The sequence below is a fragment of the Rhamphochromis sp. 'chilingali' genome (genome assembly GCF_963969265.1).
Source record: "Rhamphochromis sp. 'chilingali' genome assembly, chromosome: 6".
Lineage (NCBI taxonomy): Eukaryota > Metazoa > Chordata > Actinopteri > Cichliformes > Cichlidae > Rhamphochromis > Rhamphochromis sp. 'chilingali'.
Window position 1 is genome coordinate 12,104,774 of NC_137933.1, and position 14,596 is coordinate 12,119,369.

General features: G+C 42.0%; 1 protein-coding gene across 8 annotated transcripts in view; it reads right to left on the reverse strand.

The window, feature by feature from the left end:
* neo1a (neogenin 1a) overlaps positions 1-14,596 on the reverse strand; it is a 160,227-nt gene that overhangs the window by 35,986 nt on the left and 109,645 nt on the right. The gene's annotated exons all lie outside the window — the stretch shown is intronic.

Consider the following 14,596-nt stretch of genomic DNA (forward strand, 5'->3'; position numbering starts at 1 on the left):
TCCTGGTGACAACTGTGGCTGTTTTTTGTTTTAAATAAATTCTGCTCTCCCTTCACTCTCTTTAAAGAAAAGACAGGAAAGATGAGCAAGCCTGACAGCTCATGACATTTGAGCAGCTCCTTAACGCACCGACAAAGGAAAGAGTCAGAAGGAGAAGACAAATGTTTCAAGAGAGACGTGAGAGGGGAGGAGGGAAATGAGCGAGAGCGAGGAAAAGTCTGACCAAGCATTCTTTTTTTTGGAGTCCCCTCGGTTCCTTTCAATTACCCTGTCGACAACAATAACAAACTCCATTTTTAAAAAAGATTTTCTTGCTTTACAAGCAATACAGCAATAAATGAAAACCAATGACACAAACAATAAAAATACGAGACACTCATCAGCGAAGAAAAGAATAAAAGAGAGAAAATAATAACAAGCCAGCCTGCCCACTACAGGGACACCCGTAGTTAGGAATATAATCTTTGTCTTGGGACCTTTCTTGCACTTGTATCCTGACACCTTATCACTAGCCAAGGGGGACGTGACAGAGATTCAGTATTGGATTGCTGAAGGGTGGAGTGTATTGGTAACTGCACGCATTCCCTCTAATCAGAAACAGTCGAGATTAAAGCGTAGCTCGAATCTCAGGAAAAAGACTGACTCACTGACATAATTCAGAAAGGAAAAAGTCTCAAACTTATTCTGTTAAAAAAAAAATCTCAAACAGCATCGCCTCCACATTCCTCTCCCTTTTCCTCCACCGCTTTCTAGGGCATGTTCACTCCCATCCAGCACTTTTCCCAGGAAATAAAGAAGTCTCACCAATTAAAAGACACATATACCGAAACCCCACTGGTGGACCGTGCACACAGAGCCCTACGAGTGACCCCAGAAGAAGAGGCCCCGCCACGACACTTGATTGTGAGGATACACTATTGCCATACTATGGAAGAAATACTTCGAAGAATCTCCACCAGGAAAAATCTGAAGCTCGGAGATATCCGCGTTCAGATTTTCCGCGACCTACCTCAGGCGGTGGTAAAACGACGTGCAGCGTTTACTCCAGCAAGAAACCTGCTTCGAGACCAACCCGGAGTTAAATATGGACTTCTATACCCGGCTAAACTTAGGGTGACACACAATGGTACGGAACTGGTCTTTATAGATCCCAACGAAGCACTTCGCTACGCACAAGAAAAATTTGGATCTCAATAAGGACGGCATAAGGTAGATAAACCAGAGCTCTGCATCTGGCCCAATGACACGTATTTACTTTGATATAAAAAATCATCATTTGCCCAGGAGCTATGGACAAAGGAAGTTTTGAGATAGAATATTTTGGTAAGCTTAGTTTTTGTTATAGCATCCCCTCGAATTTTTTTTTTTTTGGGATACACGGAAGGGGATGCATTGCTTACGTTTTTTTTTTTTGTCACGGTTACACACGGGTAGGGGGGTGGGGGGTGAGGGTTGGGACCCATATCTCGACTGTACGAATATGGAAAATACGAGAATTAAGCCGCCCTAAAGTATACAAATGCAAGATAATGGAAAGGTAAAAAATGTGGATTTAACTTTTTGTACTTGGAATGTAAAGGGTGTAAATGAACCTGTTAAAAGAGGCAAAGTTTTATCGTACTTGAAATCTCTTAACGTGGATATTATTTTTTTACAAGAAACCCACTTGAAAAATGCGGCTCACAATAAACTTAAATGTAGATGGATAAATCAGGTGTACTACTCAACACTTTCCGCCAAAACTAGAGGGGTAGCTATCTTAATCAAGAAAGATACCCCGTTCAAACATAACTCCACTATAGTTGATAAGAATGGGAGATATGTATTAGTGACTGGGGAGCTGCATACTACTCCAATTATTCTACTGAATGTCTATGGGCCCAACCATGACGATCCAGAATTCTATAGAAAGAAAGGTCTTCAGCTTAATTCCGGATATACCCAACAGTAATTTAATAATTGGAGGTGACTTTAACCTAGCATTAGACCCATATTTGGATAAATCCTTGTCCAAAAAAATCACACCGTGTAAAAGCAGTAATTTTATTAAAACATATATGAAGAATATGAATATCTGTGATGCGTGGAGAATTCTAAATCCATCAGGCAGAGAGTATTCTTTCCACTCCCACGTACACAATAGTTATTCAAGGATTGATTATTTTTTGGTGGATGGAAAAATGCTCCCCCTAATTCGAAATGCAACCTATCATAATATTATTATCTCTGATCACTGCCCCGTTACTTGCTCCTTTGCACTTAGTAACCCTATTAAAACATACAGAAATTGGAGATTTGACCCACAATTACTGAACGATTTAGAATTTAAACAATATATAAACTCTCAGATGTCTTTATTCTTTGATATAAACGATAATGCTGAGACCTCTCCAGATATACTATGGGAAACGTTTAAAGCTTATATCAGGGGGTTTATAATATCATATCAAGCGTCACGGAACAAAAGGAATAAATTAGAACAGCTAAATTTAGAAAAAAGAATCCACGAACTGGACGTCAATAATGCAATGGCTCCTTCTTTAGATAAGTATAATACTATTTGTGCACTAAAATATAAACTAAACCAAATATTATCTATTAATATTAATAGAACTTTCACTTTTGTGAGACAGAACTATTTTGAATTTGGGGATAAACCCCATAAGTTGCTAGCCAGACAACTAAAGAAACTAGAAAATGATAGAGCGATTCATAAAATCAGAACAAGTAACGGAAATCTGGTCACATCACACAAAGATATTAACGATAACTTTAGACAGTTTTATGAATCCCTCTATACTTCTCATCCCACTGCAGGGCCTAATGAAATGCAGGAATTTTTAGATAAATGTGATCTTCCTGTGTTAGACCAGACAAATGCCAATATTTTGAACGCTAAGATCACAATTGAAGAAATTACAAAATCTATCGGATTACTAAAAAACAACAAGAGTCCAGGCCCTGATGGGTTAGGGAATGAGTTTTATAAATACTTTAAGATCAAATTAAGTCCATATCTATTTAAATTATATAACCATGCATACAAAATGAGCACCCTACCTCCAACATTGAATGAAGCAACTATTATAGTACTTCCAAAAAAAGGCAAAGCACTGGAGGAAGTGGGATCATATAGACCTATTTCTCTATTAAATTCTGATCAAAAAATTCTGGCTAAAATACTAGCGAGTAGACTTAATACAGTAATAGATAAATTGGTGCATCCAGACCAAACAGGTTTCATTCCAAACAGGAGTTCTTTTAATAATCTTCGACGTCTATTTAATATAATCTATTCCCCCAAGGTACAACAGGACCTACTTATACTTAGCTTGGATGCCGAAAAGGCATTCGATCATGTGGAGTGGTCCTACCTCTTTGCAGTCCTAGAAAAATTTCAACTGGGACAAGATTTCATCTCTTGGATAAAACTACTTTATAATAATCCCACAGCCAGAATTCTTACAAATCAGACATTATCAACTCAGTTTAAACTCAGCAGAGGTACAAGACAAGGATGCGCTCTTAGTCCATTATTATTTGCCCTGGCTTTGGAACCCTTAGCACAGACAATTCGAACCCATATGGATATACACGGTTATGATACAACATACACTTCTAATTCTATATCGCTCTATGCTGACGACATATTATTATACATAACAAAACCATTAATATCCCTCCCAGCAATTCTCTCCGTGATTGATAAATTCAGTACTTTCGCAGGCTACAAGATTAACTGGGGAAAAAGCGAAATACTGCCCATTAAATTAGAGAATAAACAATGGCTTACATCTCTCCCATTTAAAATAACCTATGAAAAAATCACTTACTTGGGCATTACAATACCAAAAAAACACAGCTCCCTAATGAAAGAGAATTTTCTTCCCTTACTGGAGAAACTTAAAAATAACATTCAGTACTGGAGGACACTTCCTATTTCTTTAATAGGGAGAGTGAATTCAATAAGAATGGTATTTCTTCCGCAGTATTTGTATCTGGTTCAAAACATCCCAATTTTCTTGCCCAAATCTTTTTTTAAAAAGATGGACGCCATCATTATGCCATTTATATGGAATTATAAAACACATAGAATAAAAAAAGACCACCTATGCAAACATAGATCCCTTGGTGGACTTACACTACCTAACTTTATGTACTACTACTGGGCATCAAATTTAAGAATAATTTCCCTTCTATTGGATGACACAGCAATACTCCCTAACGGCTTACAGATGGAGCGGGAGGATTGCCTTCCTTACTGTGTTGGTGGAATACTACTCTCTCCTATTCTTTTGACAAACTCATATTACAATTCGAATCCAGTGATTTATAATACCGTACAAATTTGGAGACAAATAATTAAGCACTTCAAATTGAAAAAACTATCAATGTGTACACCCATTACAGCTAACCCCTCTTTCCTTCCATCATGTGTAGACGGAGCTTTCAATATATGGCAGGAATTGGGAATTTGTAAATTAAAGGATTTATACCTAAATGATACTTTTATGTCATTCCAATATTTAAAAGATAGATTTGGATTGCCTCACAGTCATTTTTTTAGATATCTTCAACTAAGAGACTATATCCGTACATACCTGCCACAATTTGAAAACATATCGTCCGATCCTTTGGACAGATGTCTTAGTGATGGAAGGGGGTTTGAACAGAGAATTTCATTATTTTATAATTCAATACAGGAGATGAGTATACCTTCAACTACTTCAATCAAAGAGGAGTGGGAAAAAGATTTTGGGACTCTCCTATCAGAAGATTTCTGGCAGGAGGCCTTACACAACATAAATACGCCTTTTATTAATTCCCGTCACTGTTTAATTCAGTACAAAATTATACACAGATTACACTATTCAAGGGAAAAACTTCACAAAATGTATCCAGAGTGTTCCCCCCTCTGTGAAAAATGCAAGATACACTATGGAAATCTGTTACATTGTTTTGCACTATGTCCAAGGCTTCAGGGTTTTTGGTATGATATTTTTACTTATATGTCTAATATTTTTAAAAGTAAGATTGAACCAAATCCGACAGTAATTATCTTTGGGATTTCCAACGAAACACAAAATTTACAACACTCTCAAAAAAGGTTTATGGCATATGCTTTGATTATTGCAAAGAAATTGATCCTGCAGCTTTGGAAAGGCAATGAAACTCCTGTATTAAAAATGTGGCTTACTGAACTTATAAACACTCTTCACCTTGAAAAAATAAGATATAGTATGAATGACAATGTAAAAGATTTTGAATTAATCTGGCACCCTTTACTTATATACCTTGGGAAAATATAAAATTTTGTTTACTTGTTTCTCTTCCCTTTTGCCGACAGCCGGGGTATTGGGACCCCTTATGGGTGACTGCGGGTTTTTTTTTTTTTTTTTTTTTTTTTTGTTGGTGTTGTTTAATTATTTGCCTTATTAGTTTAGAGAAAAAAAGGAGCATAAGCTATGTTATGTCAATTTGTAAAAACTACAATCATGATACTTGCTCTCAATAAAAATATTTGAAACATAAAAGACACATATACCAATCTCAAAAAACATATGCACATGTGTACAGAGGGGACACATCAAAGTCAGGCAAATAAGAAAGCCATGACGCTAACAGAGAGAAGTTCGAGGCCCAAAATTATGAACCCCCCCCCTTAAAAAATAGCCTCGATAAGTGGAGAGAACACAGACCATGAGTGCTGTTTTGAAGCATTTGCAGTGGGTCGCAGATGTATTTACGTCTCTGCTCTCTTCCCAAACGCTCCTGTGGTGCAGGAGACAGAGTGGGATGCGACAGGACCCATCTGACAGATCCATGGGACACCTGGATGCCCTGTGGTGATGTACTAAATGCTTTAATAGGACAGAGGCGTTCGGTCTCTTTATCAGGCGGCTGAAACCTCGGAAGGGCCTCTGTGTGTTTCCAGTTTATCCACTGGAAAATCTGCCTCTTTGAATCCCTGCAGAGATTTCCTTTTTAAATGGCAACGTTTGTTCAATTTTGCATTTATCTCACTTTTCTCGTCCCGAGTCAACATTGTGCAGAGTCCCTGCAGGTTTTTCGCAAACATGTAGGAGATATCCTATGAGGCACGCTTTTGGATGGTATGCCTGTGTTTGCATCCCCTCTTGGCCTTCTGGTGCACTAACAATTTAGATTTTAAACAAAGTAGAGTGACAATCCCCGCTCGAGAGTGTGGAAGGCTAAATACTCTCCACCCTACAGAGACAGACACACCCAGAGGGTCCTACAACGTCAAAGAAAGCAAACGCCGCTATTTGGAAATGATGGCTGTAATTGACTGGGGGCAGGTATATCGATGAGTAGTCACTCGCTGTGTGCATGCAACACACGTTCATTGAGTCACTGGTGAGTTAATCTGGGTGTGATTGCTTTGTTCCCCTGAACACCTCGCTTTAGCACACACTCACAGAAACACGAAGGAACATGAGGCTAAAATCTGCTCGCCCAGACTCCGCATGCAAATGAAGACGTGCAGCTATGGTATACAGCACAACACTCCACCTTCCACGCTTCAAATCTGCGTCGCATGTATCGCGTGCGCCACATGCTGGATGAGAGCGGGGACGAGAGGTCTCCTGGGCTCGCCTTTCAAGCAGATCAAAAACAGCCAGGGATGCTGCCGCGGATCTCCAGAGCATTTTACCACCGATGCCCACGACGGGAAACGGGCTTTCTTTCTGCACTGCGCGCCTTTGTTTTTTATTACCTCTGAGGTACACAAACACAATACAACCTCTCCGAGGGAACAGAGAGAGCCCTGGAATAAAGTAATTGATTTCCAGGAAAGCTCTACGTTATGGCTCGTTTGTGTGCGTGTATACACAGCAGCAGCAGCATTTCATGTATAAAGCGAGTAGAGCTGAACAACCAAAGAAAGGCCTGAAAAGGTCAAATGGGATGTTGGGAGAAGTGAGAGCAGCTGCACCCCCCTGTCTTTGGAGATTCACTAACAAACAGGCCCGCTAATTAGACTCCCACCAATAAAGACGCCTCCCTCGGACAGGCCCAGCAAGAAGCAGCTATGCACTTACGCTAGTGAGCAGTGGGGTGTCCATAACCCACTGTGACGTTACTCACTATTCTACTTTTAGCTTATGGAAACTGGGAGGCTCAGCTGAGTGAGGAGGTTGGGGGGGCTGTGGAGGCTAACAGGAAAAATACGAGCTCCGGCTTTGGTGGCGCCGCTCACAGAGGTCAGCCGCCTGCCGCTAAAGGAAGGGTGTGAAGGGAAAGTGATGTTTTCGTCTCATTCGGTACTTTCAATTACTGCACCCAGAGGACTGTCCACGTCCAAAAACATCAGATCGACATCCTGGATGAGTGTGTGTGTTGGAGGTGGACGGTGTTATATCGTAGATAAGGGCAGGTGTTGGTGAAAACCAGCCCTCACGCGGGCAGTCGAGCCTCAAGCTGGCTTCGATAACAAGACTGACCTTCAAAAAAACCCCAAACAAAACCTGAGCTGACGCAAGTACACCGAAAGCTATTTTAATCCCTTTTTTTTACTTTCTCGTGCAAAACAAGAGGAAAATAGGCACCCATAACATTCTGCAGTTAGCACTGAGGCGTCAGAGCATTTATAAATGAGGCAAAGCTTTCACCACGCTTGAGTAAATACAACCCATAGAAAAGTTCAGCCTGTGCTGAGAGCGCCCCAGCCTGTAAATACACACACACACGCGCCAAACGCCATCCCTGAGAGACACAACCACAACACAAACACTTACTTTGCCATCAGCACCCGCACAAACAGCAATTTGGTGGAGGCTGATTTCAGCTCTTCACAATCAATTTAGGTAACAAGCCCTCTGATCAGCTTCCTACAGCCTCCGGTGGGGAAACGCATTCACTAATCACTATCAGTAACGTGGTGTGCGTCTGTGTGTGCCAAAACAGATTTTGTGCGCTCGTGTATGTGTGTGTTTATCTGCGTGTTTTTCAGTTTAGGACACTGTGTGCACATTTAAAGACTTTATCCCCAAATTTGAATTTCAATGCACCTCGCTATGAGGCAGAATTTAGAAATTTACATAATATTAATATTCTCTGTCCCTTAATTTGTTTTGAGATTGCTTTTCCATAATCGCAAGAATTTATAAATAAAACTACAACACCGTTAATAAAACAACAATATTATCATATTTGCTTAATCGACCAGTAACACTGTGTGTAACGATAAGGTAGTTCTAAAGCACATGCAGCGTCTAAGCAGCAGCTACGTGTGCTGCATGTGAAATTCGGCTGGTGGAAAACAGGTAAATTTGGTGTTTACTGATGTTTTCATGTGGGAAAAGAACTAGTTTTCTTTCCCCTCCCCCCTCTTTTCCCTAGGCAATTTCATCCTCCAGATACACTTTATTAGCTTATGCTTTGTGGCAACAACAGTCCAAATTTCATAAAGCGCCAACAAACGAAGTCGCTTGTGCGTCTTGTAGGAACAAAAGGAAGTCGAGGAAAAGCAAGTTGGAGTAGTGATCAGAGGCTAGGTTTAACAAACTGCTATGAAGGAGTCTATGTGGATCAGTCGGTGAAACATATTTAGTTTGCGCCTGTGGCCATACGGTGAGGCCGGGGCCGACCGTTTGTGTACATGCATGTACATCCCGGCATTACATGATATGCTCAGCAGTCACACTTTCACATCGGTGCCTGGTGTTCAGGCTGCACTTACGATGCAGGCCGTGCCAACTGAAAACAGCGCATCGCTCTGCGCCGAGCTGACACATTCACATGCTCACAGTGTTGCACGTTCGCTCCTGCTGGCCTGGCCGTGACCCTGCTAGCAGATGATGGAGCACACCGTATTCCCTGAAGTAGGCCCGAGCTTTTATTCAGTGCTGCTGGAGTCTGGCTGGAGGGAAGGGTCTTTTAGCAGCCTATTCTCATTCCTTGATTTGAACAGGGAATAAGGGTGGTGCTCCGGTGCCGATGTAGTGGAAGGATCGTCCGCCTGTGGCTTCGGTGTTACAAATGTGTTTAAGGGGAGGGTTTTTTCCCCTCCCCTGCTGTGCCTCCTCAAACTCGACATTTGTAGTGTAATCATAATATGTTTACGTTCTATATCACATTAGTTTTCTTCCTTTGCTACTAGCGCGAGCTGTTACTGCAGTGCACTACACTGCCAGCAGTATTGGTACATTAGGGACCTCCTTTTTTTTTTTTTATGTATTGCTTGTCATCTTTCTCTCTGCCTTTAATTCAATATAAATTCAAGTACCTCTCAATTTGTATTAAACAACAATGCAGCTTCAGCATCAAGAGATTTGTGCATAAAACCCTTCCTGTGTGCACATCTGTACAACAACGGATCTAGGCTGCTGTGTTCCTCTCCATCTCTCATGTGCATCAGTGCTCTGTGAGGAAACAATGACTCCTTATGCTAAAGCGGTACAGCCTCAATAACACGAGAGTCTGCTTGTGTTACAAACTGCTGCAAAAATCAACTTCTCTCAGAGCTCTTTAGAACATGAGGTGGAAGAATTTGGGGCATTCTCTGCTTTGTGTTGTTCGCACAGTAAACAGCATTGCCTCTGGCTACTAAGTCTGTCCTAAACAGCTTTCTTGGACTATTCTGTGCTTAGTATACACTCAGCAGAGTCTAACAACTTTGCTTTATGGATAGTTTTTTTTGTTCTGCAGTTGTTTAATGTCAACGATGTTCTTATTAACATTAAAACAATTAAAGTTTGATTTATGGTTTGTTTTGTTTTCCAAAGGGAGAAGGTGTTGGAGGCATTTTCTGTTCTCCACTCTTACACATTCAGTTCATCGCTGTATAAAATTGGGGAGAGATGGGTAAACATCTCCCGTGGAGTCTACAGATGCATCCTGGGGTGGCGGATGAGCTGAAACAGCTGGGAGCTGTGCACATCTGGCGCAGTAGCGCTGACATGTCAGAGGGAGATTCTGGAAATTCTGCACCTTTAATTCAGACTGCATTTTCGGTATTTGACATGAGGAGAGTGAGGCATGGCGCGAGCCTCCATGACGCCATAGTGCAGCTCCAGCTCCCTGCCTGAGCTAGCCTGCAGGTTTAGTTAGACAGAAAGGCTCACGTTAGTCCCAATTTGTTCAGAAGCAGCGTTAAACTTCCACTTCCTTCCAAATGATGCAAACTGACTTTTTTTTTAAGGACTAAGCATCCTTGCCTCATTAAAAAAGGATGAGACTCACCAACAGCTCTACAAATGTCTCTTTACTGTGAACCCTCCTCCCTAACTGATATTTACTAATGAAGCTGCAGTGAGAATGACTCTATATCTGCTCAGGTATCTCATTGGGCCCTTCATGTAGCCATCATCACTGCAACTTAGGGGACACCCCCACATGTCAGCGTAGCATGACAACAAGTCTGTTGCCTGCACTCATAAGTACAGAGTGATGGAGGGAGAGGAAGCTCAGGGGACACAGCGAGCACTCAGGCATCGATGACGCATCGCCATCTCTCAATGGGGGTCTGCTACCCCTGATCAGAGGGGAGGCAGGACTCTTCTGTTGGCTGCCACAGGTCTACGGCAGGGGGAGGGGAGACTAATGGCTGCAGTGTCAGATAAAGGATGAAGGTGAAGGAAACGCTGAAAGGAACCAAGGCCTGTTTAAGCTCTGAATTTAACAAAAGCTTGAATAAACACATTTGCATCAGGAATAGAGTGTCATCCTCCTTTCATCATAACACGACCTGAAACACGGCTAGGAGTGCTAGCCTACAGGAGAAAGGATGTAAAATTCATGGAGCCGTCTTGCACAGCACTGCACAGCGACTGATGTTTTTAAACTGTGTAACCTGAAGTGTGTGACTGTGTAACCCCCTCCTCCCCCATTCATTTGTATGAAATTCACTTGTAACAGTTGCACCTCAAACAAGATGAGCTCTCAGAGCTTGGTGCATCCAAACAAGCTTTCAGGCTCTCCAGTGAAGTACTTGATTTGGTCACTAGGAGGCAAAATGTCAAAACATTATTCATGTGAGCTGAGGGGAACAGAGAAGAGACAGAGGGACAGAGAAAAGTCATGAAAGAGTATTTCGAGATTGAAGCCGGCAGGGCATGTGGAAGGATCAAATGTGAGTATTCGCATGCAAATGGGGGCGCAGCTCGAATTTATGCAAACTTCAAAACAAGCTAAAGATATGAACTGAAGGGTAAACAGCAGAGGAGAACATCTACTTCTTTTGTTTGCTAGCGCTGAGTGTAGATCTCTCTGCATTTTACACATGAAGTTGCAATTTTTGACAAGTGGGGATCTACTTAGACAAGCTAAAGATCCCAATCTGCAAAAAGCAAACAAACAAAAAACCCTAAATGTCTCTTTCATCCACAAATCTAATTCAAAACTTGAAAATAAAATATACGGTCCTCCCTGCATCGGCGAAAACTACACAAAAAGCAACTACATTGTGAAACTTGGACTAGTTTAAACTTCAATCACAGTCTTTTTGTATGGTACGCGCAAAGATGGCAATCGCATAAACAACTGCTTTGTCTAGGAATTCTACTTCAAAGTTAAAAACAGCAAAAAAACATGAGCCATTTCCCCTCCCAGCTCTAAGTGCCACCCACTGCAGTTATCGCACATCAACACTCAACTCATAAACTAATAATGTGTTTGAAAAGGGCTGGAAACTGTCAATAGATGGTTTGAGATGATAATTCCTCAAAGGGCACATCCTCTGCAGCGGACCAGTCGCTCCCCATGCGACAGTAAGATATAATTGTGGACGGCAAATATCAAAAATGCCAGGATAGAGTCATCACGCAATCATTAGTGGATGTATTTTTATAATTTGTGAGGAAAGCACGGGCCAGTCTGCCGGGAATTTGATAAAACCCTCAGCACTTGTTGACTCACACACTTAGTGAGAACATTTTGTGATTAGATCAGTCATTTCTTATCTAGTTACTGTACTGTGATCTGGATTTAATGTAATAAACCTCAGGAAACTTACAATTAGGAGGGGGTGGGAGAAAACAAACAACACTGGTACACATATGCAGACTTGTTAATTATTTTGTGAGGATGTAGTTTGTGAGGAGGCAAACAATTTCGCCGTAGCTTTATTTTCGCTGACAGTGCGTAATGACTCTGACGAGCACAGCTACTTAGAGCTTCCAGCGCCTCCAGAAAACAACAAGTCTGAATGTGGCAGCTTTACAAGGGACATTAAGAGCCACTTACTCAGACTGCATTACTCCGTGCAATTAGGTCCCCTCGAGTTCCATTTTTGGTATTTCAGCTCCAGTTGAACCACATCTGTTTGCAACTAGTTGACCTATATTGCACACGACTGTGGAATGTGCACAAAATTGGTTTAGGACTGCAGGCTGAGGTCCCGATTTTTGACCAAACCTCTGCAACTTTCAAAGCTTTTACCTAGCAAGGTGAAAATCTGTTTAAAAAGCTTCTCTTTGTTTATGCAGCATGCACACAAACCCGCTCGCTGTAAACTACTAGAGCCAGCTGTATCGATGTGGAGGACGAATCACTATAAATAACTGCCAAAATGCTATACATATGCTAACAGCTGACATTTTTCCATTCCAAACACCCACGAGTGGCAGCCATCAGTGGAGCTAGATTTAACTGCAGCTGGCAGTGTCAAGACGCAAAGATTATGGCCACTAATGAATATTAGCCAACTTGCAGCCGCTGGGTATTTAGATGCAGTTCACCCCATTGATTTCCCTGTTGGGTGAAGACAACTTTATCCCTGTGGCAAGTCCCTGGCTTATCTCGCCGACTGCAAGGCAGCCGGCAGACGGGGTGTTTTCCTGGCCGCGTTTCAGGATGATTCAAGCCTGGCAGGTGCGAGCGGGAATACCTGACTGCGGTAAACACAAAGGGGCAGCACGGAGCAGAAGGAGATGTCCAGCTGTGAAGGGGCAGCCATATAAGGGGACTATATTGAGTACAGCACAATTACCACAAAGCTCACTGTGTTGGATTATCACAGAGAGCAGGTGGCTGTGAAAGACAGTGAGAGGAAGGCCTCGAGAAAAAGGTGACAGATGGGTGTGGAAGAGTAGGCCTGCACACGCCGCAGCTCAGGAGGAGAGAGAGGAGACACCGAGGAGAAAGATACGACTTTACTAGAGTCTACTGAGATTCATTCATCAGAGCCGTCACCGCGAAACACAAATAGGTGCAGAAAATGAGATGATTTTAAACACGTTGCCATTGATTAACCATTTGCAGGCACAGATTGCACCTTTGAGAGGGGAAATTACTTTGATACAGTGTTTGTGGATGCGTCTATACATGCGCAAAATGTCAACGATTTGCAGAATAAAAATGAACAGTACCATGGAGACTCTGTTATTTCCTACATACATCAGATGAGAGTCGGGATAATAACCTGATGAATAATCAGGGAGCTGGAAAGCTTTCTTGGGGTAAGTGTGTCTGGATTAGCATTACTGTGACCAAGACAGATGTACGCAATCAGAACGGTAACAAAAGGAAAAGACTCCCTGTGATATTTATGGATTAAACAGAGATTAATTTCTTCAAAGCCGTGCTCAGGGCGGACCTCATGTACAAGGCCAGCTGCCTCTGTAATTCATCCCATTTATCTTCAAGTCAAAGAAAAGAAAGAAAAGATAAAAAGACTTGAGGCCATGTAAAGTAGGCAGACCCTTATCAATGGTGTCAAACACAAATACACAATGAGCTGCAGGTCATCATTATTTCTGACTTAATGTCCTCCAGTCGGCGGGGATGACACAGCTGGAGGTGCCACCGGTTGGACACTGCTATGCTAATTCATTAGCCACCTGCTTCGAGTAAGTGGGGGGGGGGGGTTCACGCTTGATTAAATTTTCGCCATCTTCCTCGAGAGAAAGGGACGCTACGAGTCAGCAGTAAAGCAACGATTACAATGTAAAGGCTACGCGAACAACTTCTGATCTCTGCTGTATTAGGGTTTGTTTTCGCCTTCACTGCCCCCGTCGCTTTATTGTCTCTCATTTTCCACCTCGTTTTATTTAGATTACGCCGCTCAGAGAAAATGCGCCTCGTTTATGGTCTTGAAGTTGTCGTTGTTTTCAAGGACTGTGGCGAGGTTTTCACTAGCCCCGTGGGTTAGACTATGATTATTATGACCGTGCAAATGACGGAAAATTTAAGCTGTATTACATTTTCTCTAAAGATCAGAGGTAATGAAACAAAACTACCTCAAGAACTGGGATGTTAACGTTTTTTCCCTCTGCATTAGCTTCTATTTTGTACTTTTCAGCAACTGTAGCCACTGTCCTTAAGTATCTGCTTTAGTTGCTGCCTCGCACTCTAAAGCTCACGGGACTTCATGTTTGAAGCTCGTCTTTGGCTATGTTGCAGCTTCTCACTTTATACAGCATGTGGAGCTTATGTTTACCTAAAGCACCTTACATGTCCAAAGACAAAATATCCACAGCCTTGTAAAGGGCTCGGGTCAAGCAGCGAGGCATTTCTGTGACGCTAGATGTGGAATGGACTTTGTGCAAAGCAACCGTCAGATATACTTCTGTTCCCTTTGAGCCACCTCTGGTATAACAAGTTCCCAGTGGTATTATTTCTGTTTCCGTCACTC